This window comes from Amblyomma americanum, chromosome 6 (genome assembly GCF_052857255.1).
Source record: "Amblyomma americanum isolate KBUSLIRL-KWMA chromosome 6, ASM5285725v1, whole genome shotgun sequence".
NCBI classification, from domain to species: Eukaryota; Metazoa; Arthropoda; class Arachnida; order Ixodida; family Ixodidae; genus Amblyomma; species Amblyomma americanum.
The window spans coordinates 146134966-146160806 of NC_135502.1; the positions used below are offsets into that span (position 1 = coordinate 146134966).

The 25841-nt window shown below is 43.7% G+C and overlaps 2 long non-coding RNA genes across 2 annotated transcripts; both read right to left on the bottom strand.

Moving 5' to 3' along the window:
- Window positions 1–4838: 4838 nt before the first annotated feature.
- On the bottom strand, window positions 4839–10190 carry LOC144095018 (uncharacterized). Its single transcript, XR_013306665.1, has 3 exons — window positions 10144–10190; window positions 7420–7440; window positions 4839–5014 (listed from the first exon to the last, which is right to left on the bottom strand). It is a non-coding gene; the product is annotated as an uncharacterized LOC144095018 (long non-coding RNA).
- Window positions 10191–13477: 3287 nt separating this feature from the next.
- On the bottom strand, window positions 13478–25727 carry LOC144095019 (uncharacterized). The gene is made up of 3 exons (XR_013306666.1): window positions 23317–25727; window positions 21141–21262; window positions 13478–13584 (listed from the first exon to the last, which is right to left on the bottom strand). It is a non-coding gene; the product is annotated as an uncharacterized LOC144095019 (long non-coding RNA).
- Window positions 25728–25841: the final 114 nt, after the last annotated feature.

Below are 25841 nucleotides of genomic sequence, written 5' to 3' on the forward strand. Positions count from 1 at the left end.
TCGCACTACTCAAGCGCTGCCATGCGGCGACAAAGGAAAGCTAATAGAGCTCAGCAACTTCAAGGTTGACAGTAAGAACTACGAAGTTTCTGTGTAAGGTGTGCAGCCTTTATTTGTGGCCCTGTAGCTGCGTTTGAGTGGACGCTATGAAATTACTCTCTCATTAGTAATTTGCACAATCTTAGAGGTTTGACCGTAGCCATTTTCATACCTGTAGGTGTATCAAACTGGTGTCGTACACCATCGATTCGGCGTTGATGCCGAATTTGGGCCGTACATCTCCGCCAACTTTGGTGTCCGAGAATCTGTACAACTGCATAGTGATCTGTGTTTCTGTGAGGTCATCTACTGTGTTCGCAATTCCTAGGCCAAGGAATTCGTCGGTGAAGGTGTTTCTCGGTGGACCGAGGGCCGTCTTGTACGCCTGGCTGATTAGGCAGTCAGGATAAGCCTTCTCATTTTTTTATGTATAGGTATGGTAGGCTACGTATATGTGAGTCTGTTGAGGACAGATTCCTGATTGAGGAGGCATAAAATTGCGCTCCTTCATGCCTCGTCTTTTGTTACGATCATTTGATGAGTCAGGTGGTTTGGTTTACTGTGATTGTCAATTGGCTGACAACGTGGGAACATCCCTTCTAGCAGCAACAAAATAAAAGATGCTAGCGTGTATGCAAACTGAGAAAACTTCCTGTATGCAGTGGGACGTTAGACCACTCGGCCACGAAGACATGCATCCGTTTTTGTGGCTGCATTGACTTAGGGCCATGCAGCGTGAAACAACTAACATGTTGAGAAAGTGTCAATTTTGAAACATTTCTTTTTTGTTTCGGTGAAAAGAATAGTTAGTAACGGAAAGCCCATCCCTCTTCTATTTTAAACCGCAGGAAAAAAAGTGTTCCGGCTTGCGCATTTCTTGACTTTCTCATTTTTGTGACCCCAAGGGTCTCTCTATTTTCAGCGTTTTCATAGGCACTCTCTCCTTAGAGTTAGAATGGTTTTAGAGCAAACATCAGGCAAAGCACCTAGAGGCCATTGCGTTTGATGCGTACTGGAGATCACCTGAAATATAAATCCCACGTAAAACTACTCTGTTATCTGTGCAGTTATTTATATCAAAGTACGCTGTTTCTCCTTGTAAAGCAGCATTGGCTGCAAGTCTTTTCGTCACTCGCTAGCACCTTTGTCAAATGCATGACGACGTTGTTCAAATTCTTAGGTAGCTTTCAAGTCGAAAGAATATAGCACTTCAAACAGTCAATGTTAGAGACAACTTAGGTGTTAGAAAAAAATTTTCCGCAAAAACATTTTATTCTTTCGCTAGTAGCACATCGCGTTTCATTTCATGTGACACTAGGTTCAGTGACAAGCTACCCTGGACACTTGTAATTCAATGATTGTTCTCAAACATACCTCGGAGTAATCGACGTTGCTGTTAACGCAAGTCCATGACAGCAAGGAGCTCCCAGAGCCGTCTTCAACGTTTCCTTCAGACTTCACGCCGACATCTGGCCCTGCATTCGTTACAGCGATTGATGTATTAATATTGCAGGGGCAATGAGAGCAGACCTTCTTAAGAAATAGTGGTCACGGCGCATTCATTCCTCCCCCCCCCCTCTTTGTAATACAGGAATGCCATGCGATTGTGCATACGAGGCGAGGAAGCCGAAATAAAAGCGCCATTCAAGTGACGTCCAGAGGTTTGCCTCCTGAAGCCCACCACCGCTAGGTGGTATTTAATGCATGGGTAATTTATCCACACGTGACAGTCTAGTAGGAGAATTAAAAAAAGAATTAAGGAGGATGGGTAGGAAGAGAATTGTGAAGAGGTGATAACTGACGGTCTCTTGGTGGGGAATTGGATTCAAATGAGACGGTGGGAGCGTGGTGCTATTGGCACCGCAGACAATTAATTGGATTCAATACTACAGGTCATTGTCCGGGCGGGCATGCTTTTAGGCTGAAGGTGATGATGACAGAAGCTACTGCTCGCTATTACCATTCGAATCAAAATTAAAGGAGTGTTCATTCACGGTTAGAATCCGCTGTATACGCTTCAATAAAAGGGGAAAAATTTATTTTGCGATTGCTCTTGAGAGATAGCAGTAAATGTTCCGCCACGTCACCGAGCAGTTTGCGATTCACTTTTATGTCGACAGCTGTGACAGCATCCGTTTCGTTCTATGCTCGCATCCTTAAATTGGAAGATATTGAGCACGCTGCTCTGCAGTTACATATTCAATGATTAAACGCCTACTTAGCATTGAGCCACCTTTGCGCACTGTCGAGTGCGTTTCGGATTCGTTATCACGGAAAAAACTTGCGGAACGGTATATGTGAAGCACATGAAATTCTACTCACCGTCGCTCCACGTAGTAACAGACTCCATTGCCTCGGGTCCTCGCTGAATCCTTCCCACTGAATCCTTGTAATTTGCTGCCACGCGTATATAGAAAGCCGTTTTAGGCGTAAGGCCGTCGACAGTCAGAGTGGTTTCATTAGTGTAAGCCAAGAAACAAGAGCGGACTTTGTTCGGACAGTACCGCACGCTAAAGCCGCTGATGTGACGAACATACGGCTGAGGGAACAGCCAAGCAACTTCGAATGAGCTTGCACCTGTGGCTTCGACTACGGAAAATGTCGGAGATAGCAAAGCTGCGAAGAACAGAGGGCAAGTTTGTAAAATGCAATTGCAACACAACTTGAGGGGTCTGTAAAAAAACGCTTAAGTACTTTTTTGATTTGAACAGTCTCATTCAAATAATGAAATCAGAGCTTATGATCAACGTGCTTCTCTGTGCATATCGAACTTCCACAGGAGAAACCCTTTTCTCATTGAACAGTAGGACACTTCTATATACCGGCCTGCACTACTGCACACAGCGCTTTGAGGTCAATGGACGCTCATTATTCAGAACACTTTCGCTGCTACAAAGCGTAGATTACATTAAATTCAACCCACGTGAGCACTGCATGTTTCAGAAATGTAATCCCTGGTCTCAGCTTTAAGACGGTGTTTAATTGGGCGTCACTCATATTCAATTAGCTTTCTTACCGGCAGCTCATTGCGAACATTTCCGCGGTTACAAAAATAAAATCTCTCCTTTCTCCTCGCAAAGCGAATACAGAAGCGAACTCGGTGCCGGCACATTTCCTCGACCAATTGCAGCAGGTGCAAGAGTTTATAGGTTTTAAAAACAACCATAAACTGCGTCGAGCATCTGGGTTTCACATGCAAAAAGCAATATTACATGCATATGCCACGTGGCAATGCTGAGTTGGAGGCTAAGTTCCACTACCTGGCTCTCCTTAAGCGATCGAAAAACGTATTCAAACCCATTAAAGAAAATGCGAAACATGCTGCGAGCCCATGAACCGAGGAGCACGCAGCCCTCCTCCTACTGAATTTAGAATTAATCTACAACATGCGTCGTACCCGGGAAAACGTAAACGATATTTTGCGCACGATTGTTGCCCTTCTCATGTTTTGACTATCAGGAATTATCAAGTGTGGCGTATTCATACCATACCAGAGTTTATTGCTGTTAGGCTTGAGTGGAGGCACAGGTAATTAAAACGCATGAAAAGTTCATACCCCTCGCCTCTCTGCGCATCCTCAGCGCACAGAAACTGCTCCAAGCACTAATCTACAGTATCGTCAAATCGCATCAAAAGGCCCTTATTAAAACAGACATGCTTTCCAATTCCAAACGTACATCGTTACCAGCCACCACAGCACACACGTTGCACAGTAACTCAACTCAACAGCTGCCATTCCTATCCAACCCTGATCTTTTCAATTGGAAGGAAATGCTAAACACGTTGAAATCAACTAGTTACGAGACCCCGTTAGTAAGCAATATTTCAAATAAATCTGTTTCGTCGCTTGCGCATCTCACTTCAAGAGCTGAATTAACGTGTGTGGCTATGGCGATGTTAAATCTGGCTCATCATGTTTTCTGTCATTTTCACCCATTTTTGTGTATTTAGGGAGAATATGGGCACACAAAATCAGGAGCTATAGGATCTTCGGAGAACGTGCCACGTGCTAAATCAAGGAGAGCAGCATTCGTTTTAGGGTAGCTTTGTTAGAGAGGTCAACATGTCATATTTTCTTGAAGGCTGCTGGAGGATGACAAAAAAGTAGACGAAATTGAGCTGTGTGCCTAGACGAGGCAAGATAGTCTGTATACAGGGGGGACAATGCATCACAGTAAACAGCCCTCCGACCAAGCAGATGCTCATCAGCTGGTAAACTGGAAAGTAGTCCGAAACATTTTGACATACTGGGGCAGTGATTATTGAACTACTCATTGAGTCTGTGCTTGTTTCGTTCGTTTTTATGAAGCATGGGTGACTAAATACGGCAGCCAGAACAGGTTATAAGTTGCCCGGTATTAGAAAAAGGGGAGAAGGTGCACCTGTCGATTGAGATCTGCTTTTGCTCAACGATGACGAATGTGCAAAAAGCTGATACTCGAAAAAAACAGGAATGCTTGCCTTCGTGCAAATGATTTCAATCTCCCAAGCTTACCTACACTCATATTTCTGCGTTTTGTACGAAATCACTGAAGGACTACGTCATGTCGCTTGCTTTGCGAGAAGAAAGATTAGTCTATGTGAGAGAATAGTTCGTTTGTTAATTACGAAGGTAAGAGTTGGCTTCTACATCTTCGTTTTAGAGGAACAAATCAGCGACTCATAACGCCAATTATGCTCTCACGCCTCAAACAGAGATGGGTGAAGGTTTTTTTGCCAGAATTTGCGGATCATTTGAAATCTTGGGGGGGGGGGGGGTTAAATCTATAAGGCTGAACTGTAGGCGCTTACCCCCTCACGGCGTGCTGAATGTCGTGTTCACGGCAGCGCTGCATTTCTCCGCCGAACAACCTTCTAGGCTCACCACATAATGCGTCCATGGTATGAGCTTAGGCATGAGGATGCTGTGCTTTGAAGTGATATTGCCCTTTTGTTTAACCTGCCGAGTGGTTAGCAGATTCAGGTCTCCTGCGGTCTGGAACAAACGGAAAAGGGCTCAGCAATTGCGATTTGACATTTTTCGCAAACCAGCTGATGCTGATCACGCATCACCAGCCTGGCAGGCATACGTTTAATAATAACCGGCGTGTGCTTGCTGCTGGCTCCCGTTCAACAGGCACCCAGACATCTTTACAATATGCATTAGGGGCTTGATGCGCCAATGACTCACATCAATGGCCTCTGGGCTCTACGTAGCTTGTGCTTTACCCCACTCTGCTTGCGATTACGTTTGACATGCAACTAGCTCTTTAGGCTCCACTGGCTTGTATTTGGGATACGAAGACAGCCTGCAATATATCACACAGGCAGGCTCCATGTTTAAATAGAGAATATTACGCGCGAAACTGTTGCCACCGAAGCGATTGAACCGCGCTCTAATAACACTCAGAGAATACCGGATGAACCGATGATAACCGGGAAAAAGCGATTAGGAACAAACTGTTGAAAGCTGGGATCACTAAAAGAGTACGAAACTGTTCCCATCAACGAACAACACTCATTTTTAGATTCCTGTGCAACTTTATTGAGAAACATTTGATGTTGCGGCTTTCATTAAAGCTTACTATTCCATGGAGCTAACTTCAGTGCACCGCAGGTTATCTACGATAAATCTCGTATATTTCTTTTAACGCTGCAAGTCCATGGATTGCCCAAACGAGCTATATCAACGTAAGTACGTGGTTCAGTAATGCGCATATATCAACCATGTATTTAAAAATTTCATTCGTTAAGTATGCCAACAAGTTTATCTTTTGATCACGAATATTGTGCGCACCAGACGGCAAGAAAAACGACCTTTTTTAAAACTGATTTTTATATATTTTTCCGGGTATTAATCTTTGCATGAAGGTTTGTATGTCTTTTTTCTTTGGTTACAGGCGCGATAGCTGACACAACACAAGACAGAAAGACGGGACGGAGCGCTCCGTCCCGTCTTTGCTGTTCGTGCATGATTCGAAATCAAAGAATTTCTTCACTTTGAACAAAAACATTCCAGCTCTTTCACTGCACACCCTGGAATTCTAGTTTCATGGCGTCAAACTAGGCATGTGAATTTAATGACATGTACTGCTACGTTTGAAGCAGAAATTCCTCCAATCCAGTTCATCTTTCTCAATTCCGTTACGCACAAATTTCAAGCATTTCAAACCCCAACGCGACCATTATTTGCAAGATCTGTGTTTTTCCCGCAGTAATAAAAAGGTGCGTAACTTGCTTAATTTGTTCCATTCACACGTTTCTTACGACGCTGCTAACATCCTCATTTTTTGTAGCAGCAACCATGTAAACATGGCGAACGCTTGTTAGAGAACTTCATGATTAGTACTAAACTGACACTGTAAAAGCAGTACTTGCCAGTTGACCGTACATATTGATAATTGCTGCAGTCAGGAAAGTCGTTATAAAAAGGAAAGTATTTCTATGTGTTATGTTCAGGGGGCTAGCAGGTAGTGACGCAGCCAATTGATTGTGAGTTAGTTATCAGCGGTTTCATGCAATGTTTCTTTCATCATTGAGCAGTCCTACACCATTTGCCTCAATCGCATTCAGTTTGTGAGTTCGCGACTTGTCAGCTAGTTGGAATTGTTAGGGCTAGGATGATGTCTTCGAAGGCGTGACCACATAGCGGTGCGTGAATATAAGGGTTTCCTTTTTATCTATGTTATTCTGTTCTTAACTTTTACATTATCTTGTTTGGGGGCGTTTTGTCTCTGTGTCAGGTAAGCAGTGCAAAGTCAAAATTTGACTGCTTGATCATTTTAAAACTCCACTTCCAAATATATTTTCTGCCACGCCGCAGTAGCTGAGTTGTCAGTGTGCTCTATTGCTGAGCCCAAGGACGTAGGTTCGATTCCGGCGTCCTTGTGCAAGGCACCCGTGTGCGGTGAGATGTAAGTGCACATTAAAAACCCAAGGTGTTCGAATATAATGCGGAGCCCTTTGCTGCCAGTAGACCATGTTTCTTCGGGACGTTAATAGAGACAAAACATTTATACACTCCTCATAGCGTTTTAGGAGTCTTCATTTGTGAAGTTCCTAGTCCATGATTCCGGCGGCGGCTGCGGAATGACTGAGAAAGTGTAAAATAGGTTATTAACTTTGAATATCCAGTCTGAGCATCAGTGATGCGGCTGTGGCCTGTTCACAGTCTTAGTGTCCTTGCCCTAACGTAAGTGCGTACATACTTACATGAGCGGGCGCACACACAAATATTGCACGAAACACAACAATTATTCATAAGAATTGCGCGGATAATTTAACGTCTTGCTTTCTGCATGCAATATTTCTGGGGGAAGTTAGAGCCCCTGTGCCGGAGAAAAATCCATAGTAAGTCGCCAACAACCACATACTGTACCGATAATCACTTGAGGTACTCACATCATCGGTGTAGACTGTCACCTGAAAAAGAAGATACGAACCAATAAAACTCTATGGCGTATTGATCGCAGCGGCCTTCGGATCTAGAGCGAACACGCTAAAGCTATTTTCGCACAGTGCGATAAACGGCGACTCATCACGAGTGAGAATGACTGGGCAGAAACTAGGGTTTGCTGCCAGCTTAAAAGTCAGTAGAGCCGCAGCCTGAACTCGGTTCCTGACGCCTATTTGCAGCCTGAATGGCAAACTTCGTTCCGGTAAATTTCAGTTACGTGCTGAGTACAAACAGGGAAGCACAAGCTGCCGCGTTTTTCCTCGTTCAATGAGCGCTTGCTCTGAGCGTTCCTACTGCAGCAGTCTCCACGAAATTCTCATGCATTGCACAGCAGTCTGTAGACCCTCACAATCACTTCGACGCATTGCAGTAATGTTTTCTCTATCTACGTGTGCATGAACCCTTCCCTGTCTTATAGATAGTAAGTTACACTGGCCGAGCATGAGGGCTAGCAATTAAAGCTTCCCCTCAGTTGGTGATTGAGCACGCTGATGACAAGGGCTATAGAAAGCAAATGAAGCTCACCACAGTAGCTGACAAATAAATCATAGAATTACGATTCATACAGAAAGGTTTCATAAAGCGAACATGTTGTGTTTTTCATCAAAAGGACACAGATTTTTAGGACATTCCTTCGTTTCGTTACGGGTAATTCATCTGCGATGCGTTTGTTCAAATCGGAGCAAAATCAACATGTCCGTAAGTGAGGAAAGGAAAGGACGCCTGTCTCACATATCTCGATGGACACCCGAACCGGGTCGTAAGGAAAGAAAATTAAAATAAAAAAATGGATTTAAGGACAGGAATTGACGCCTGTCTCACAGTTCTCGTTGAACACCCGTACCGCGCCGTTCAGGTGTCTACCGAGATGCGGCATTTTTCGCTCACGGCCAAAGACGCAGTCGACACTGGCAATTCTGCGACACCAGCTCCGTAACGCTGTCGCGTTAATAAAGTGACATCTTCAAATTTATATCATACCGGAACACCTTCACTTGCCTTGGGTACAAAACACCGGTCGTTAGTATACCTTATAAAATACAATCAGTTGTCATGAATGGTATTGTGTTCTGCGAAAAGCAGCGCCTTGTTGAGATGAGTCTCGTTTGATTTTATTCAGTAGGTGAATGCATATTCTGTCTGCACAGGCTTTCATCTTAAAAGAAAGTCATCTTAACTATCACACTCGCAACCTTATGTGTTCAGAAGAGGGCTATGGGCAGCATCAACATCAATTTCGCACACGTTTGGAAGCGCTACTGACTGGTCTGTTTTGTTAGCCCATCAGACCGTTTTTATTGTGTTGTTGCCTCTTCAAGACCATTTTTAATGGTCGACTGTTCGACGGCATACAACGCCCTTCTTTTTAGCGTATTTTGGTTAGTGCAGGCTTCAAACATACAAAAAGTTTGTGAAGTTTTTATGTTTGTGTTTTGTGTAATATTGTACTCAAAACTTCCACACAATTTTCGTAAATAAAATTAAACCTCCCGATTATTACTGTCGGCATTCAGATATTCTGAAAGTTACTTCGTATATCTTAAACTGTGCGCAGAAGTTTGAGCATATAATTATCGTCGATCTCCATGCAGCTTCCTATCCCTGTTATCAGCGTGTAAACAGACGTGCAGCTTTAAGATATATGAAATGCTTAGATCATTCGTTTGACGACTACCCCGCTGCATTTTTCAGGTTAGTACTTTACCGCTTTTAGGGCATGTTCCAGGGTACCTTTCTCCTTAAATACTTTGAAACGTCATAGGCAAGGTTTACCAGGCTTAGCCCGATTCGTCTCGTAGAGTGCCTGAGATCGGCCTTATATATAGAGAGAAAAATCAAGAATGAAAATTTTCAATGCATGGTACTTTTGCCAGCAGCGGAATAAAATTGAAAACAATATTCACTCAGGCATTCTTAAAAGAATTGGCCTGTATCCATCTGTAGAAATCATTTACGGTGCAAGGGGCTCTCTGCCGCCACCGCGGCACGTATGAAGAGAAGCATTCTTATCTGACGTGCCAAGAATCGTTTTTTTGAGCGATGGTTGGTGAGCCTAGCAGGGACTGTTGCTCGTTCTACATTTTTTCGCACAGCAGACTCGACATGCTTGAAGAACAGTGGCACGAAATCCGCCAATTTGCTAGTATTTAAGAGGAATTCCAAATGGGCCTTGACATCTCTTCCAGAATTCTAAAGCTGCAACTAGCTGTAAAACGGGATTGGAGTCCAATTGGCTTTGTGTGACCACGCCTCGCAACTTACCGAGCAGTGAGTGTGAACGAAGCGGAACGTATTGTTTCCATGAATAGGAACGTAAAAATTTGACAGAGATCTGCCTGCTGGGAGGCAATTTAGAAAGTAAAAACCTGACACTTTGGTAAGGCCGGCATTGAATATTCTTTGAGGAACAGCGCGCTGAACAGCCAGTTTAGGTGAACTCGAATGTAGTCCCAGAAGGCACGGCGTCTTTGCAGTTGTTTCACCTAAAATTGGAAATACCCCGTGTCAGGCCATGCGGTGGTCAGACGATGCACCATTCGAAAGGAGCAATTGTTCAATGAAGGTCACTCTGCCATCACAGCTGTTACAACATTCGAGGTCGTTTCGCTAAGACTGACTATTAACGGTGTAGCGGTCAAGAGACAGTGTTCGTCGCATATTTAACTTACTCTGAAGCCGCCAGGAGATCAAAGCCTGAGAATGGCCGACACTGTAGGCCGACACTTTGTATGAATCTGCAATATATGAAATTAATTTCGATTATTTTAATGAAAATAAGTGCCAAGCTCAGAAATTGGCATTCAATATTTCCAGCAAAATACCGTGCGCATTTAGTAAAGGAACTTACGATGTGTGCTCCATAATTGTCATTCCCCGTTTCAAATTATTACTCACTAAGCGAGTACGTTTTGCCTCACAAATGATTTCGCATCTTCTTGCCATCAAAAGTAACCGAAATGTTTTGAATGTTCTCCTGCTGTTTATCGCTATATTATTACAATTTCAGTAAACAGTGTGACTGAACGAATTGATGACGCCAGTCAGAGTTAACCACGGGCGCAGTGTGGCTGTCTGCTTCTCGCTGTCCTGCAAATCACTTGCTCTCCTCTGTCCTTTATTTTCTGCATGCCTGGAGAGTCAGAGAATTTTAGTCACGATGAGTTGATTTGATAGAATGTACCATATGCAGATCTCTGTGAAATATTGAGCTTTTGACGGGAATAAAGCAAAAAATCATTACTCCCGTGAACTATAGGTGCAGAAGAAGCTGTTAGTTTTGCAAATTTGATTATTGTGTAAGAAATGCCGATGCCTTTGTAAGATGACACAGTTGGGAAGAATTATAAAGTAAGTAGCTATCGCAAGTAAAACGTTGTGTTAGACAGGTAGCATAAATTATAACATTTAACTTCGCGTTAAAGGAAACGTGTGAAACATTTACTACTGCGTGAAGTATTTGTGCCCATCGCGCGAGCTCAATGAACTAGTCGGTCCATTTTTGTGTCCCTTAGGAACCGCCAATACAGAAGCTCTATACATTAGCGGAGGTGCCGTGGACTTCGGTGTTGCTTTCTACATTTAAAACGTGATGTTTCGCTTGCAGAGCGCGCCCTAGAAGGGCAAATCTGGGAGGGTGTTATCATTCGCATTAGCAGCGCGCGCAGAAAAATCTAGCAACACCCGGGAATCTTTCACGCCCCCAGCGGATGCAAAGCCTTTAGTGTTTCATTCCTGGCAGCCCCGGCTTGCCCTTCGCCATAGGTGCTGTTATAGTTGGCCGAGTTCTGTTCAATACTGAGAGCTGTTTAGTAGTGCCAATTTCGAAACACTCTTTGGACCCAGGGCTTCAAATTCGTTTACCCAAAACTATATAGGTTAGCGAGACTGCCACGCCACTTACGGCGCTTATGTGAATTGCTGGGAGCCCCAATACAGTAGTGCAATAAAAGCTAGTAGACACCATCGTTAGGCGACTGTCACGCCTACAGGCAGCGCGGCCGGCTGCTAAGTTCCGCAGAGTGGCCACAGGGATTTGCTTAGTTTTGAAACGATGTTTCAGCAGCTGGTATGATCAAATAGGTCAGGTAATTACCAACGCAAGCCGTCTCGACTTTGCGGGATAGCCTGTTATTTCTTACCGCTCCTGGAGTGCTAACAAATAAAAAACTCTGAGAATACAACAACCTGCAGCTTTGCCGGAAAAGCTGCATGATACGAATTAGAGCTAATCTTCCTGCTCTTCTGGGGTCTAAGTTTATCTCGAGGCCAATTTCGTCCACCTGTGGCACATAAAAATTCGGACAGTTTTAAATGGTTTCTCAGCAAAATAGTCATTAAAACATATTGCACTTTTGTGCTGGGGAGTGTAACACTAGGGTATGTATTGCTTGAGTCATTATACTGTATTGTTCGCAAAATGGCTCCCCGTGTTTGCGCATTTACATATTTTAGCTTATGATCCATAGCACAGCAACAAAACAGGGGACAAACACAAGTGCTAACTTGTTAAGATATATTTATAACTTGTTAAGTTATCACCTTGTTAGGTTATATTTTAGCTCTTTTTTTCAATCGGCTATATCGCACGGGGTGCCTTGATTTTACGTGGGAAGTGGGCAATAGCAGACTGCTCATTTACGGCCAGATTTTCTAAAACTCGTGGGACGCGGCTGCATGCTTAAGTAGAAAAATTTTAAATCTGCGCGTAGCCATGCCGATTCAAACGTTGCTGACGGATGTTATAGAATATTCATTTCAAAGATTTTTAGATATTGCGGTGTTGCTGAGAGCAGCTACAGATGGCAAGCAAGTATTCGAGCACTTTCCTTGTAGGGCGCAGGGTATAGTTTGCAGAATTTCTGATATCGTGCGCGTGCAAAATATAGCTGCAGAGCTCCGTGCATATTAATCCTGGTATTGCAACTAGGAAAATTCAAACTACAAGCTCAGAAAAATAGTTATTTTAGGTCATTTATAAGGAATTTTGCTTTTTCTCACTGCTCTCTTCCAATGACAAGAATTCCTTCGGCCAGTTCAAACTGCCTCTTTCGTACAAGTAGCAGTAATATGCCCTCTCTAGTTGCCTATTCTTTGCGCTTTGTTTTGTCGAAAACCTGCAGTGCTCATTCCATCAGAACAAGCCCCTCGGGCAGGCGCCGTACCACAGCAGAAGGAGAATATTCAGGTCGGAGGCAATGGCTTAGGATGTTCTGGCCTCAAATTTCGTGATCAAGCCTTAACGTTCTGACTGAAGTAAACGTGAGGTACTTGGAATGACTTATAAAAAACTGCACATCTCCAACCAAAAATTTTGCTTTTAATCCAACGTGTCGAAGCCGACTCGGCTCCATCATGAGCGTTGACTGAGGGCAGTAGCTAGCGTCTTTAAACTATGGAGGAAAGGAGGGGTCGGCTTCGAAACGCTGGGTTAAAATTGAAATTTTTGGTTGGAGATGTCCAGTTTATTATGTCTTAAACGAAACCAGACAGGAAAAGCTGTCAAAATGTTTAGTTTTGGAATGACTTGTAGTATGACTTGTTTCTACCGAGTCAAAATGCACTACAGGATTCTAAGACAGAAAATTTCTGTAGTCTGTAGTCTTGTCTTATTTTGGGCATGTCTTGTGTAGTCTGTCTTGTCTTGTGTAGACCGTCTTGTCTTTTGTAGTCCTGTCTTCTGTAGTCTGTCTTGTCTTTTATAGTCGGTCTTCTGTAGTTTGTCCTCTCTTTTGTAGTCTGTCTTGACTTCTGTAGTCTGTCTTGTCTTCTGTAGTTTGCCTTGTCTTCTGTAGTGTGTCTTGTGTAGTGCTCGTACACTGTGTAACAATCGTTACTGTGTCACCTGTCTATTAACACAGGATTTGTGCTCTAGAGTAGGCAAAGCACAAAAATGCACAGCTTGTTAATGGTCCCCTGTCAATTAACACAAGCTTTGTGCATTCCAGAGTAATTCGTGCACAATACCAGTAGAATTGAAATGAAAATGATTAATATTTATTTACTGTTTCGTGCTTTTTTTGAGCTTGCTGATGCATGCTGTCCAGCGTTGTCCTGGCCACAGGTTCCTAGATACATCGCCCATGAGCCAAGAAAAACGGTTTTTGTCTTGGCTGAAAAAACGAAAAAATAGAGATCACCGCTGCTACCTGCGCAATAAAAATTTGAAAGCGTTGACGCCTCCTCGACACTGGTCGCCTTTCAAATTTGGCGCCATGGTTGTTTTCTCGTTGACTTGATTGGTTATCAATTAACTCTTATTTTACCCTCATTTCATCCCAGCAACGATTTCGAGTTTTCAAATTTTCCTCCATGGATCGTTCCTGCCCACTCACTGAATGCCCGCCCAGTCTAATCACCCGTTCATTGCCGTTCGCTTCTCAATAATTGCCTAATTGCCTCTAATTTATCATTTTCCTATCTTCTGGTTAAGTATAGGACACTTATTACTGGTAACGTGATTGCTCATTTCAAGTTTTCAAACTCGGCGCCAAGCTTTGGCTTTATCCATACTTCCAGTTTTTCAAACTTGGCACTACGCTGTAGCTCCACCTACTTTCAGCGTTTTCAAATTTCGCGGCACTTTTTCTCTGGTCCAGCCACTTTTTGGACGTTTTTGGCTGTAAATAATTATCCGATCATAAAATTTTCTTTTCGAGCAGCATCCTCACATCATCCTCTGCCAATTACACAACCAATCTATGACGCTATCTCTTCTGAGTTGCCCACAACTGCTGCGGACACCACCCCCGGCAACATAGCCTAGTAAACTTCTCTTTATTCAAATGTTGTAATACTGAACAAGGCTTATGACTGGCCGATTTGGTACTGACTCACCTTAAAACCCGCCAGAACCCACAAGAAGACATGAGCTCAAGAGGCGGGACTAACAAAAATTTAATTGAAGATTTTGGTTATTTGATTTCTGAGCGTTTAACGTCCCAAAGCGACTCAGGCTATGGGGAATGCCGTAGTGGAGGGCTCCAGAAATTTCGACCACCTGGGGTTCTTTGGCGTGCACTGAAAACGCACAGTACACGGGCCTCTAAAATTTCGCCTCCATTAAAATTTGACTGGCGCGGCCAGGATCGAACCTGCGTCTTTTGGGACAGCAGCCGAGCGCCATAACCACTGAGCCACCGTGGCGGCATCATTGAAGGAAAGCCCCAAAAGAAAACCCGCGAAGAGATACAAGCGCACAATAACCCAATGCAGTGAAAGGACGAAGTGCAATCAAAGTTTACTGGCATACTAATGAATCATCTAAAAAAGCAAATTGCTTACGGTGAAGGTTTACCGATGGCTTAGCCACACGTGTCCTTAGCCTTACCGATGTACTAAGCCTCAACTATCTACCGACGGATTTATCCCTTCCATAAACCACTGATGTGTCTTGGAAATTAGGCGTGCAAAGAGACAGGTCATCCTCAGATTTGCATTCACAAGATTGAGCACGCAGTGCCAGATTAGAATTTGCCTTCCCCCTATAGAGTGAAAGTGCTCAGGCAGGTGAAAATTCAGATAACTGCCTGTCTGCCCATATTAGTTGCAGCCATAAGGCTGTGGAACGCAATAAACTCCATTACTTTTGCAAGTGGTGAACCTTTTTTGTGACATTGTCCATTGTGGACAAGTACCCAGTTTTATAAAGCCTTTTTAATGGTGGCGCAAATGCCTCCTGTCTTGCACTTTGCTGTTAAGACAACCGCAGCATTACGCTTTCCCGCGCCTTTCTTGAGACAGTGAAATACTGTGGAAGTAAGGTGTATCAGCATCATCGGAGTATGTGCTCATTACCCTCGAGCGAGTGAAAACATACTATTACAGGTTGTTGAGATGGGCAAGTGGGAACCCAGATGCTTGGAAACCTGCTACAAGAATGCGTCCTCAGCAGTGATGGCATGACTTATGTAAAGCTGATGTCATGCACACGATTGCACACCCATCAAGTGTTTCCATCTTTACTGACCTTAACCAGCGACAAATACACCTCTTCACCATCCTTCAGCAGCAACGAGTGGTCCGACTCGTAGCTAAAAAGAGCCTTCCCCGATCTTTAGCTGTAGCTCCGAGAAACATATTCGTTCACAAAGCGCAGGTCTGCATCAAGAAACTGCTCACGGTTCTGCGTAGACAATTCTGATGTAAAAAACAGGCCTTGACCGCATGCCTTAAAGACTCCTAAAGAATCTTGTGCCAACTTATCTAAGCATTCTACGTCCAGAAAAATTAGGTAGTCATGAACATAACGAAATGCTTCTATGCCAAGGTCTTCCAAACAGGGCTCTAATGCCTTATCAACTTTAGACAAGAAAATATTGCTGAGCAAAGGTATTACCTGCATGTAAATACCGCCCTGCCAACTGACAAATGCGGATTTGCAGTAAAAGGACAACAGCCCCATGAAGCCAGCAACCTAAATCACGCAATCATCTGTAAAAGCTTGTTCATTTTTCACCCTGATGCAGTTTGCACATGCCTCAGAGGTCTATCATGTGACAATGAATGGTGCAGGCCCTCCATGTCGATGCTCCCTGCAGAGCACCTGCCCAGCTTGCTGTCCACAAGAAATTAGAACTCCACAGAACTCTACTTTTGTGAGTTGGCAAGGCGGTATTTACATCAGAAATCAGGCATATGCAGAGGGTCCCAGGTCGCACTGTTCCTCCGCGACATTCTTCTGTCCAGAGTCGATACCGCATCAAAGCCCTGTTTGGAAGACCTCGGCATAGTAGCATTTTATTATGTTTATAGCTACCTAATTTTTTGCATAAGGAGGGCTCAGATAAGTTGGCACAAGACGTTTTAGAAATCTTTAGGCATGTGGTCAAAGCCTATCTTTTATCCGTGAAAGACATAAGAGCGCAAACTGGCAACACGGACGAGTAAGGGAACAGGACGAGCGCTACACTTTCAACAGGGTTTATTCAGGGAAGAGCGTATATATAGCCTTTGACCTTATCCATGCTCTTAATCTCAATTTGACAAACATCTACCTTTCACAGATATGCCTCAAGAAACATCATTTCACTGTGCCAGATAATAACCGAGGTATCACTGATGCAATTGTCACCTCGTTTCTTGATATAAAAGGCTTACACGAGCTCACGTTCGGTCTTATCTTGGCTTTTCAGTAGCACTTTGCATTCAGGCAGTCGGGGCTTGCAGACTATACGTTTCTCTTTCGAGCATGCTTGGCAGTGGTCTGGAAGATGGGCTCCTTTCTTATTCAATGAATTCTTGTGTTCAAGCAGGCACTCATTAAGACACCGGCCGGTCTGTCCAACGTACACCTTCCCGCATGTAAGTGGGAACTCGTACACCACTCCTTTCTTGCAGCCAACAAGTGGCGTTCGGTGTCTGATGGCGCACTCTTGCATTTCCTTTCTCCCAATACGTGACCACATTCCGATAAGTTTTCGCAGCGCTGAAACTACCACGTTGACGCCGTACTTATTGGCCACCTTCTTGAGATTATGAGAGGTGTGGTGTATGTAGGGTACACCTTCCAGCCTTTCCAGCCTTTTTTCTTGAGTTATGCTTTCATTGCTGCCCTTCAGCTTTTTCAGCAAGGTCTGCGTCACGGAGAGAACCAGGGGAGCCGGGAAGCCTCCATTCTGCATCCTGGACACCTGAGATGCAAAGCTGGCGTGCATGGCATGGTGGCAGGACTTCTTTAGTGCGGACGCTAGGCACTGGGAAGCGATAGCCCTCTTAACGGTCTTAGAATGGTTTGAATGAAATGGCAACAAATCTTTCTTGGCGCGTGGACAGTATCGCCAGCAAACATGTGAAGGGTGAAAGGTTAGGGTGAGGTCTAAAAACTGTAATTGGTAATTACTGCTAGGCAGTTCGTGAGTGAAGGTGAGGCCCATGCTGTTTCGACCAAACGTACCTAAAACATCAGCTACTGCTTCTTCAAAACTAAAATCGCTATCTGCCAACAAGACCAGGTAATCGTCTACATATCTAAAAACGTGGACTATACAATCCGTGTCAAGTGCTTCACTCAAGGAGCGGTCAATTGCCAGTGCCTTAATGAGCGCCTGCTTGAACACAAGAATTCATTGAATTGTCATATACTTCATGCATAAATTAATGAAGTAAGCACTATTTTTGTAATAAATGAACATTCATTATAGCTGTGGCCAATATAAGTGCACTTGACTCTAAAATGGCTGTCTTCCGGCATTCAGTATTACATCTTAAAACCAGCCGGAAGACACAAAACAGAAGAGATGAGCACAAGATGAGGCTGGTCTAACAACTGAAATTTTATTGATGGAAAGTGGCAAAAGAAGACCTGCAAAGAGATTCAAGCACGCAAAACCCCAAAGCAGTGAGAGAGCAAAAAACAGTCGAAAGGGACTAATGTACTAGTAAACCATCTAAAAAACTAATTCCTTACGGTGAAGGTTCACCGACGGTTTAGCCAGGCACCTGTTTTTAGCCTTACTGATGTAGTAAGCCTCAACTATATCAGGACAGATTTATCACTTCCCTAAACCACTGATGTGCCGCAGAAATCAGGCGTGCAAAGAGAAAGGTCGTCCTCCGATTGCATTCACGAGATTGAACGTGCAGTGTCAGGTGAAAATTCGTCTTCCTCTCTATACAGTGAAAGTGCTCTCAGCCAGGCACACATTCAGATATCTGCTTGTCTGCCCATAGTAGTTTCAGCTACGAGGCAGTGGAATGCAAAAAACTCGTTTACTTTTGCAAGTGGTGACCATTTTCTATCTGCCACTGTGCATAGCGGACGATTACCCGTAGATGTATCAAGCCTAGTTTGAAGAAGCAAAGGGCTCCTACCTTACTTTTAGCGGTCAAGACAACAGCAACATCATACCTTGGTGTAACTTTCTTGGGACGGTGCGAAATGGCGTGGAAGTAAGGTATAGAGCCCGTCTTTTTGTGCTCTTCAACTACGTCAGTATCATGCGAATGATGTTCCGTTCCCTCGAGAGAGTAAAAACACACTCTGACAGGTGCGCGAGATGGGCAAGTGGGAACCCAGGTGCCATTGGCTTGGAAACCTTTTCCGAGAATGCATTCTAAACACTGTGACGGCATTACTTCCATAAAGCGGTCGTGATGCATGCGATTGTCAACCTCTCCTTCACCAGCCTCGAGTGGTTCGACTCATAGCTAAGAGGCTTCCCGATCTTGTGCTGTGGCGCCAACATAAGTGTTCGTCAGCAAAGCGCAGGTCTAAGTCAAGAAGCTACAAACGGTTATGCTTAGTGAAATTCAGACGTAAAAGATAGGCTTTGACCACATGCCTAAATATTTCTAAAACGTGTTGTGCCAACTTATGTGAGCCCTCGTGCAAAAAAATTTGATAGCTATAAACATAACGAAATTCTACTATGCTGAGGTCTTCCAAACAGAGCTTTGATGCGGTATCGACTCTGGACAGAAGAATGTCGCAGAGGAACAGTGCAACCTGGGACCCTCTGCATATGCCTGATTTCTGATGTAAATACTGCCTTGCCAACTCACAAAAGTGGAGCTCTGTGGAGTTCTCGTTTTTTGTTGACAGCAACCTGGGCAGGTGCTCTGCAGTGAGCATCGACATGGAGGGCCTGCACTATTCATTGTCACATGATAGACCTCTGAGGCATGTGCAAACTGCATCAGGGTGAAAAATGAACATGCTTTTACAGATGATTGCGTGATTTCGGTTGCTGGCTTCATGGGGCTGTTGTCCTTTTACTGCAAATCCGCATTTGTCAGTTGGCAGGGCGGTATTTACATGCAGGTAATACCTTTGCTCTGCAATATTTTCTTGTCTAAAGTTGATAAGGCATTAGAGCCCTGTTTGGAAGACCTTGACATAGTAGCATTTCGTTATGTTCATGACTACCTAATTTTTCTGGACATAGAAGGCTCAGATAAGTTGGCACAAGATGCTTTAGGAGTCTTTAAGGCATGCGGTCAAGGCCTGTTTTTTTACATCAGAATTGTCTAAGCAGAACAGTTAGCAGTTTCTTGATGCAGACCTGTGCTTTGTGAACGAATATGTTTGTCGGGGCTACAGCTAAAGATCGGGGAAGGCTCTTTTTAGCTACGAGTCGGACCACTCGTTGCTGCGGAAGGATGGTGAAGAGGTGTATTTGTCGCTGGTTAAGATCAGTAAAGATGGAAACACTTGATGGGTGTGCAATCGTGTGCATGACATCAGCTTTACATAAGTCATGCCTTCACTGCTGAGGACGCATTCTTGTATCAGGTTTCCAAGCAGCTGGGTTCCCACTTGCCCATCTCAACAACCTGTCATAGTATGTTTTCACTCGCTCGAGGGTAAGGAACACATACTCCGATGATGCTGATACACCTTACCTGCACAGTATTTCAAAGTCTCAAGAAAGTCGTGGGAAAGCGTAATGCTGCTGTTGTCTTAACACCGAAGTGCAAGACAGGAGGCGTTTGCGCCGCCATTAAAAAAAAAGGCTTGATAAAACTGGGTACTTGTCACAATAGACAGTGTCACAAAAAAGGTTCACCACTTGCAAAAGTAAACGGGTTTTTTGCATTCCACTGCCTCGTAGCTGAAACTACTATGGGCAGACAAGCAGATATCTGAATGTGCGCCTGGCTGAGAGCACTTTCACTGTATAGAGAGGAAGGCGAATTTTCACCTGACACTGCACGTTCACTCTCGTGAATGCAATCGGAGGACGACCTTTCTCTTTGCACGCCTGATTTCTGCGGCACATCTGTGGTTTAGGGAAGTGATAAATCTCTCCTGATATAGTTGAGGCTTACTACATCAGTAAGGCTAAAAACAAGTGCCTGGCTAAACCGTCGGTGAACCTTCACTCTAAGGAATTAGTTTTTTAGATGGTTTATTAGTACGTCAGTGCCTTTCGATTCTTATTTGCCCTCTCACGTGACGCTTTGGGGTTTTGCGTGCTTGAATCTCTTTGCAGGTGTTCTTTTGCCACTATCCTTCAATAAAATTTCAGTTGTTAGACCAGCCTCATCTTTTGCTCATCTCTTCACCTGTTTTGTGTCTTCCGGCTGGTTTTAAGATGTAATACTGAATGCCGGAAGACAGCCATATTAGAGTCAAGTGCACTTATAATGGCCAAAGCTATAATGAATGTTCATTTATTACAAAAAAATAGTGCTTACTTCATTAATTTATGCATGAAGTATATGACACTGCATCAAAATAAAAAAATGACCATGCCTCTAACCCTCATGGCCAAACTGCAGTTACAGCAAACAAAAAAAACACCATAAACTTGCCCCACATGCAAAAGCTTGCACTTCAAGCCAATGCAGAAATAAGATCAGATTACTTCCCAAACTGCATGACACTGCCACACAAAGCAAAGATTGTGACAGGCAATAAAGGAGCAACAAAAAAGCAAACTGTAGGTAGCAGCCAATCTCATGCAGACAAGCTACAAGGTCAGGCCAACATAGACGTGAAAGGAGAAATTTGAAAAAAAAGCCACAACAAGCACATAATAAGTTTTAAGGTTTTCACAGCCCTTTAAATGGAAAATACTTACCTGAAAAAACATAACAGATGCGGCAATTTGTTTTCGGCAATCAATTTTTTTCATGTACTTCATTATTATTGAAGCATGCGCGGGCGTAGAGTAGCCAGATTAGTGCATGCATCCCTAAGCAATGCCATGCCAAAAACTGTACTTACAGAAAAAGCTTGCCTTACTGAGTGAATAGCACTGGCCATCCACTAATTTCCCAGCCTGCTCCAGGTCCCTGGCAAAAATCACATGCAACTTGCACAACTTCCATGCAACTCATGGTCTTTAGCTGGAAAAAAATTGAGGGATCAGTGAGATATCAAATTTTACATGCATTTCTTTGTTTCAATGACCGATTAAGAAAAAAACAGCGGTTTCTGTGAGCGCTACTATTTTTTCACGCTAGCTTTGTACAGTAAACCACGTTTATCGGGACCTAATTCCCACTGACTTGCTGCACGGCCCCAGCACTACTCTGTATAGCTCTATGGTTTCAAATGCTTGTTACCTCTGAGCCCTTAGGCTTGCACTCGTTAATGCAGAAAACCTCGGAAAGGGCAACCAGAGCTTCGCGCTTTAAGCCATAGGTATTCAGAAGCTCAGTGGTCTGTGGGAGAACTTTTGGCTGGGTGACACAGTAGCAAATGCTGCTCCAGCTACTTTCACTCCATTGCAAAAAACTCGCACAGCAGAGACCTGTCCTCCATTTTGCATTGCAGAAACAATCACTGAAATTCAAATCACGCATACTAAATGCACACCTACCTTCCAACACAGCTTCATAATAATGGGTATAATTATTGGTGAAATACCAATCAGTACATGTAGTTTTCAGTTTATCCAAAAATTATAGGCAACCGACAAACAATAAACATTAAAAGTTAAATAAAATAACCAGAATTGTTTAAAAAATCTGTCGGAAGAATTATGTGACATCGACTACACTCCAGCAGTTCTTCGGCTTTGTGCACCTTCAAACCACACTGTCTTACAGGCACATTTGCACAGAAATTGCATTGAACCTGATATTTAAGAATCTTTATTGGTGCAACAGTAAGGAAAAACCAGGTTTTACTCAAAAATGAAGGGCCCTACACATTGCATCACAAGCCCAGATGGTGCACTTGAGTCGCCTCTTATGCTTATGCAAGAAAGAGGAACAGAGATATCTTGACTAAATCAAAAAAGAGGAAGTGCAATTCATGTGTAATGCAGAGAAGATATAAGCAATACCACACTAAAACACTGGGAGGATTCCTAGAATTGGTGAATGTATGAATGGGTGGCAATCAGATGGCTATATGAGATTCGGAAATATGAGGAAAAAGGGTGGTAGCATGTGGCACAGGACACAGTTACCTAAAATGAACTAGAGAACCATTGTTATGCACTAATTTTAACAGCACATTCACACGACAGACAAAATCACTAACTCCAGGAACGGACTGCGCATCATGCAACTCAATGTCAATCACCATTGCAAATGGCACCAGCACCGCAGACTGCACATGAGGAAAAGTAGACATATTTTGCTCTCAACTTTGAGCAGCAGTCAGCTGCGCTTTTAAGAGCAAAGCTCTAAAGTACGGCAACATTGGCACTTCGTTTTACTGACATGAGGGTGCTTCTGAGCGTGCAAGTCCCATGTTTGTTTTGCACCAAATGTGCTAATTGCGAGGTATGTTTAACTAAAGAGGGGCATCTAACATGGGCATCAGCTCTTCATTACTTCCCTTCTATATCCCTCCCTTATATCACAGTTCAAGTGTCCACCAAAAGGTGAGACAGTTACTGTTACATTTCCTTGAATTTAACCTTTATAATTTAAAATTTTTCAAGTATACAGCTTTAAGAAGGTAGAGGTACAAACTGTGCAGTATAACCATATGCTATGGCAATAAACCAGCAATAAATCTGTACTGACAGCAGCTTTCCCAGTGCATTGCAAGGATGCTATGCCATACAAGAATTGGTGTCATCGTGCAATGTTACATTACTGACTGACAATTTGGTCTCTATCAGAAATACTGGCAAACCATCATTGTAGAGCACAATGTTTTTAAAGGGATAAATGAACATATAGGTCCTTTTCGAGGACACATATGCATACCAGGCAACAGGTGTGCAATGTCAAAGCACGTTTATGTTTACAGCAGCTGCGTCAAGAGCTACATCAGCGACTATATTTTGTACAAATCTACAGTTCCGGTAATTATAAGCTGAGGTACTGCTGTGAAGTGCATGTAGAGTTTCATGCATTTCTAAACATAGCTGCAAGCCTATATTGAAAATATTTTTCTAAATAGGCAGCTAAGATATGCATCACTGAAAAAGAATAACTACCATGAACGGATCAGGAGGGATGACACAGCCGAACGCAGGAAGCACGCATGGCCCAATAGATGCTGGCCGCTGGCAACTGCAAATAAATACTTCCAGAGCAACAGCTGTCAGTGGCTGTAGCCATGTCATGAATGACAAGAGAGGAAATCGTCTACTACTTTAAAAACTAAACTTAGACGTAGTATAAGTAAATAAAAAACCAATGAGCTAACCCATGACAAAACAATTGAACAGATTTTATGTAATGTACCCATATACATTCTTTGAGAAGAGTCACAATGACTGTTATAACCACACTGAAAGATGAGCTGGCTGAAATACCGCTCACCAATTTGAATATAGGATGTGCAGGTTTTCATTAATTCCTATTATGGTGCCTTGCACCAATGTCTAGGTATTAAATTGAAAGTTGCAACCAGTCTGCCTTGGTTAAATGAGAAAAGAGAATGGAAAAAAGCATGCCTTCACTAGCAAGAAGGTTGATATCTCACAGCACAGCTTGGCATCATAGAAAAATTGCTAGCGAATTTAACAAATCTGCATACAATTAAAAGCTGCACAAATTTGTCGACTGGCAATGCCAGTAAGGGCAAGAGAAACAAAAAATACCAAAGAACACTCGTGAGTGCGGCGAAGGGAGGTATGTGGGTAGGATCCCATGCCTGGGAAGAGTTTTGAGCTCGGAGAATCACCGGCACCACAGCTGATGGCACGCAACCAAGAATAAATAACAAAGCGAAAATGAGTAACAAAAAAACCATCGACAATGGCGAACGACTTGAATGCCGTCCGCAAAAGCGGGGGATATAGCAAAAAGGTAGAAATCCTAAATAATTGTGCAGTTGCATCTCCGACAGATCGCAGTGCTCATAAGGAGAGGAAGCATCAACGTTTACAGCTCAGGAGACGCAAGATTGATCTAACTTTGACATAACACTGCCTCAAATCCTGTTCCACTGGGGAAGCACAGACAAGTTTACAAATGACAAGGCGATGAATATGAACTAGCCTTTCGCATGCGATCACTGTCTCAGAATTTAGTATGACGCATATTAAGGCACAAGCACTAATCGGATGAGTACTAACCCTGAACAAAATAGTGCGGTGTCTGATTGCCGCTGGCCTTGCGCGAGCGCTCCGCCGCGCGGCACTTCTCGCTCATCGTCTTCTACGCAGTGCAAATCCATGCTTTTGCACCGAGTGTCGAAGCGCTAGCAAGCGAAAGCGTAACTCTGTTGTGATATCTGGTGCCATTTTTATTTACCACGGCACGCGAGTACTAAATGCACATAAAGACAATGAGAACAACACTTGCCATGCAGGATATACGCCCTGCTTTTTTGGCGCCGCATTATAGCTACGGCAACCGCCGGCGGACTGCCTCCACTCACATCCCTATATAGCCGCATACAAATAGCGCGTGTGAATACAGATCATTAGCAAAGAAACGCAGAGCGGGACTCGCCGGCCATGCGATTAATCCAGGCTTAGTAAAACGGCGCAGGAGTCTTCGTTCCTTTTACAGATGACAAGACGTCGCAGCACTGTCTTTCTTCATGGCTTACCCGTTGAAACTCGCCAATGTTGACAGGCCGAAATCCTGGTCGTTGGCTTCCAAAACACACTCCTGCTCACCTTCCTATTGAATGAGTTCTTCTCAAGTGTCCGCCGTACAAGTACTCAAGCAATGCCTCAAAGAGGCAAATAATACAAAACACGACGCGTCGGTTGCGCTGCAATGGCACCGACGGCTGCGCTTTCGTGTCCGTGAAAAATTGCAACCGACAAAAAATTTGTTTTTTAAACCAGGAATATTTATATTTTCTTCACAACAAAGACACTGCATTTATTTTAAATTATTTTTAGATTATTTAAGAATACTAAAGCGCTTTCAGTTACTTTTTCTGGCATGTCGTTTGTAGAAGCTGCGATCCTGTGATCCCCTGAAGTGACCCGGATGCCCTAGCAGACGACGGAGCAGACGACGGTGTTGACAGAAAGCAATTTCGTTTGATGCCAGATAAAATCACTAAGTTGCGACAAAAACAGCGAAGAAAAGCGCCGTATCTCAAGCTGGCGAATATCGTGGATAAGTTGAACGCAATTGGCACGATGGAGAGTAGCTGCGATGCATTAATTTGCGCGACACTGGCACGCTCACCGGAGATCATGAAACTTAACAGCTTAATCGGTGACCAGTACAAGCGGATTGCTTTGATATCAACTGCGTTACGAAACTACGTCGATACTTTCGTCTCACTTTAGCTAATATGCAACAGCGGCTAGCACTCGCCGCATCCTGATCGCGTGTAGTTTAACAAGCAAGAGCCCACTAGCGCATCGAAGCAGCCATGTTTTCGAGTTCGTATCGTTACGATAAATACGAGCTGTTTCGGCACGTACTGGAATTGAAGTTCTCAGCCTCTGCGTCACGGACGGTGACGATGGCGTCGCGGACGATCTTAACTAAGACTCGCCGCAACGCAGCCGATAACCCAAGCATATGGGCGTAAAAGGTTGTTCAC